The following is a 5,326-nucleotide window of genomic DNA, read 5'->3' as shown; positions in this document are numbered from 1 at the left end:
GCTTGGAATATACCAGTGATTTAATGTCTACAGCTGGCCGACAATTCAGGAGCTTGTTTCACGAGAATAGAATATTTTGAAGGCTGTGTTGAGTGACAGGAATTCCTCTATTGTTTCCCAGACTTTTCACATATGAACATAGAACAGGAAAAGGTCATTTAGCAGCGAGTGGTTAGGTTCTGAAAAGCACAGATTGAAATGGCGGAGGAGGAAGAATTAATCGTCTCTTTCGTAAGTGAGTTCCATAAAAGTCTGAAGAAAAAACAATTGCAGGGCAACTGGTAAAGGGCGGGGCAATGGGAAAATCTGCACCGGCTCGACGGGCCGAAAATCGTATTTCCGTGCTGAAACCATTCCATGATTCTAGAGCGGCAGTCGGGAGAGCAGCTCACTGTAGGGAGAGTAAGGTCCAAAAAAGGGCGGCAGTCGGGAGAGCAGCTCAATAGGGGGAGAGCGAGGCCCATACAAGGGCGGCAGTCGGGAGAGCAGCTCAATAGCGGGAGAAAATGTTCAGGTTCAAAAGGCAAAGAAGATGTAGAAAAAAAACGAGTGTGACATCACAGCCAAGCTGTTAAGTGATTTGATTGTTGATTGGTGATTATTTTTTTCGCTTTTCTTTATCTTTTTCTTTTATTAACAGTAAGAAACGTTTGGCGTGTTACCAATTAGGCTAATATAAGGGTTCAATTATGGCCGGAGAGACCAGACCCGTGTCATGCTCCTCCTGTGCATTGTGGGACATCAGGGACACTGGAGGTGTCCCTGCCAACTACATGTGCCGGAAGTGTATCCAACTGCAGCTCCAGACAAAACGCATTGCAGCACTGGAGGCTCAGATGGATTAACAGTGGAGCATTCGCGATGCTGAGGATGTCGGGAGTGACACGTTTAGTGAGCTGGTCACACCGCAGGTAATGTTTACACAGCTGGATAGGGAATGTGTTATCAACAGGCAGAGCAGTGGAAGAAAGATAGCACATGGTTGCCCTGCGGGCATCTCCCTCCAAAACAGATACACCATCTTAGGTACTGTTGGGGGAGATGGCTCATCATGGAAGGCAGTAGAAACCAAGTCGATGGCACCAGGGGTGGCTCTGCTGCACAGGGGCAGCAAAAAGAGTGGGAGAACCATGCTGATAGGGGAATCGATTGTAAGGGAAATAGATGGGCTTTTCAGCGGCCGCAAACGAGACTCCAGGATGGTATGTTACCTCCATGGTGCAAGTGTCAAGGATGACTCAGAGCGGCTGCAGCACGGTCTGGAGGGGGCGGGTGAACAGTCTTGGTACACATAGGTCCCAACGGGATGAGGTGCTACAAGCTGACTTTAGGGAGATAGGAGTTAAATAAAAAATTCGGACTCAAAGGTAATAATCTCAGTATTTGACCAGTGCCAGTCAGAGTATGAATTGCTGGATAACTCAGATACATACGTTTGTGAGGAATGTTGCAAGGGGAGAGATAGAAATTCCTGGGATATTGGAACCGTATCTGGGGTTGGTGGGATCAGTACAAACCGGACAGTCTGCGCCTGGGGAGGACCGGAACCGATGTCCTCGGCAGAGACTTTACTAGGGCTGTTGGGGAGGGTTAAAATATAAAGGCAGGGGGATGAGAATCTATGCAGGGAGGCAGAGGGAAGTAAAAAGGTGACAGAAGCAAAAGGTAGGAAGGAGAAAATCAAGAGTGGAGGCCAGAGAAATCAAGGGCAGAAATCAAAAAGGGCCACATTACAACATGATTCTAAATGGACAAAGTTTTGAAAAAACAAGCCTGAAGGCTCAGATAATGCAGGGAGCCTTCCTAATAAGATTGATGAATTGACTGCGCAGAAAGCTTTTAACCAAAATGAAATAATTGTGATTACGGTGACATGGCCCCAGGATAACCAAGGATGGGTACTCAACATCCAGGGGTATTCAATATTCAGGAAAGACAGACAGGAAGGAAAAAGGAAGTTGGGGAGCGTTTCTGGTTAAAGAGGAGATTAACACAATAGAAAGCAAGGATATTAGCGTGGAAAATGTAGAATCTGTGTGGGTAGAAATGCGAACCACCAAAGGTCAGAAAACCTTAGTGGGAGTTGTGTACAGGCCACCAAACAGTAGTACGGAGGTTGGGGATGTCATCAAACACGAAATTAGGGACGCGTGCAAAAAGGTTACAGCTGTTAGCATGGGTGATTTTAATCTACATATTGATTGGGCTAACCAAACTGGTAGCAATAATGTGGAGGAGGATTCTGGAGTGTACAACGGATGGTTTTCTAGAACAATATGTCGAGGAACAAACTAGAGAGACTGGGCCTTGTGTAAAGAGAGAATGAATTAGCAATCGTGTCATTCGGGGCCCCGTGGGGAAGAGTGACCATAATATGGTAGAAACCTCCATTAAGATGCAGAGTGATGCCATTAATTTAGAAATTGGTATCTGAACTTAAAGAAAGGAAAATCGACCTTATGAGACGTGAATTGACTAGCGTAGACTGGAGAATGATACTTACTCTTTTGATGGTAGATAGGCAATGGCAGACATTTAAATATCACATGGATTATGTACAACGATTGTACATCGCTGTGTTGCGTAAGAATAAAAAAGTGAACGGAGCTCAACCGTAGCGAACAAGGGAAATAAGAAAGATTTTAAATTCAAGGAAGAGGCTTAACAATTTGCCAGAAAAAAACAACAAACCTGAGGACTGGGTGAAATTGAGAATTAGGCAGAGGAGGACTAAAGGTTTAATTAGGAGTGGTAAAATAGAGTATGAGAGTAAGCTTGCAGGGAAAATAAAAACTGACTACAAGCACTTCTATAGATATCTGAAGATACAAGGTGTAGGGTTGACTAATGAAGGTCCCTTGCAGTCAAAATCAGGTGAATTCATAATGGGCAACAAGGAAATGGGATTTCAATTGAAATTTGGTCCTGTTTTCAATATAGAACATAAGAACAAGCTCCCGAAAATACTAGGGGACCGAGGGACTAGCGAGAAGGTGGAACTGAGGGAAATCCATATTATCAGGAAATGTGTTAGAGAAATTGAAGGGACGGATGGCCGATAAATCCCCAGGGCGTGATAGTCTGCATCCCAGAGTCTTTCACAAAGTGGACTTGAAATAGTAGATGCATTGGTGGTCAGTTTCTCACATTGCATGGAATCTGGTTCAGTTCCTATTGCTTCGAAGGTAGCTAAAGAAACCACACTTTTTAAAAACGGCTGGAGGGAGAAAATACACCGGCAAGCCTAAAATCGGTAGTGGGGAAAATTATTGAATCAATTATAAATTATGTAATCGCAGCGCATTTGGAAAGCAGTGACAGGATCGGTCCAAGTCAGTATGGAATTATGAAAGGGAAATCAAGGTCGAAAAATCTTATCGAGTTTTTTGAGAATGTAACTAGTGGAGTGGATAAAGGGTAAGCAGTGGATGTGGTGTATTTGGAATGACAAATGTGTTTCGACATGTTCACACACAAGTGTTAGTTTGCAAAAGTAAGGCACATGCTATTGGGGTTCATGTATTGACGTGCATAGAGAACAGGTTGGCAAACAGGAAGCAAAGAGTGGGAATAAACGGGTCCTTTTCAGAATTGCAGGCAGTGACTAGTGGTGTGCCGTCGCATTCAGTGCTGGGAGCCGAGCTGTTTAAAATATACTTCAATGATTTAGACGAACGAATTGAATGTAATATCACGAAGATTGCAGATGACACTAAGCTGGCTGTCAGTGCTAGCAGCGAGGTGGACACTCAGAGGCTGCAGTGGGATTTGGACAGGTTAGGTGAATGGACAAATTCATGGCAGAAGCAATATAATCTAGCTAAATGTGAGGATATCCACTTTGGTTGCAAATACAGGTAGGCAGATTATTATCTGCATGCTGACAGATTAGTAAAATGGGAGGTGCAACAAGACCTGAGTTTCATGGTACATCAGTCATTGATGGTATGCATGCAGGTACTGCGTGAAGTAATAAAGCAAATGGCATGTTCTCCTTCGTAGCGAGGGATTTGAGTAAAGGAGCAGGGAGATCTTACTGCAGTTGTGCAGGGCCTTGTTTATACCACACCTTCAGTATTGTGTGCAGTTTTGGTCTCCTAATCTGAGGAAGGACATTCTTGCTATTGAGAGAGTGCAGCGAAGGATCACCAGACTGAATCCCCGAATGGCAGGACTTATATATGAGAATAGACTGGATCAGCAAGTATTATACTCACTGGAATTTAGAAGGATGAGAGTGGAGCACAGACAAACTTATAAAATTCTGATGTCACTTGACAGGTTAGATGTTGGGGAAGTACAGAACAAGGGATAACAACTAAGGATAAGGGGGAAGCCATAAAAGACCGAGATGAGGAGAAACATTTTCACCCAGAGAGTTGTAAGCCAATGTAATTCTCGCCCACAGAAAGCTGTTCAGTCCAGTTCGTTGGACATTTGCAAATGCGAGTTCGATGTTGCCCTTCCGGCTGAAGGAATTAGGTGAAATGGAGAGATTGCAGGGTTGGGGTACAGAGGATGCATGTTGAATCATTACCATATTGAATGGCGTTGCAGACTCAAAGGGTCAAATGGCCTGCTCCTGCACCTATTTTCTATGCTTCTTTGTTTCTATGTCTTTGGCCAGGAATTCTCTGGTGTTGCTGGGGATGTTGCATTTTATCAAAGTTGCTCTGAGAGTGTCCTTGAAACGTTTCGTCTGCCCACCCGGAGCTCGCTTGCCGTGTAGGAGTTCCGAGTACAGTGCTTGATTTGGGAGTCATGTGTCAGGCATGTAGACAATGTGGTACGCCAAACAGAACTGGTCGAGTGTGGTCAGTTATTCGAAGCTGGGGATGTTGGCATGATCGAGAACACTGACCGGGTTTGTGTATCCTCCCAGGGTATTTGCAGCATCTTCCGAATACATTGCTGTTTGCATTTCTCAAGTGATTTTAGATGTTTGCTGTATGTGGTCCACGACTCTTTGTCATACAGTAGACAATATGCTTGGTGATCTTCCATCTTACGCTGTCCAAACTGTGCTATTCCGGCTCCATTGATCCTGAAATTTACCATAATTATAGGAAGAGAGAATCATAGAGGTTATTTGCCCTCCTAATCAGAATTTTCTCCGTCTAATGGATTTTAAACGACATCGGACCTTCATCACAGCTGAGCACCTGTCGATAGAGAATGAATCTACCCTTAACCTTGTCGTAATGTGACAGTTACTGCCAGGATATGCTAGATTCAGAATATATTCTTGTATATTAATTATTTTGGAGCAGAGGGACAGATGGGATGTGCTCTTCCATCAGAAAGTTGACATCCACTTCGCAGAGGA

Source organism: Pristiophorus japonicus, unplaced genomic scaffold (genome assembly GCF_044704955.1).
Source record: "Pristiophorus japonicus isolate sPriJap1 unplaced genomic scaffold, sPriJap1.hap1 HAP1_SCAFFOLD_49, whole genome shotgun sequence".
NCBI lineage: Eukaryota > Metazoa > Chordata > Chondrichthyes > Pristiophoridae > Pristiophorus > Pristiophorus japonicus.
This window is presented reverse-complemented; position numbering follows the sequence as displayed.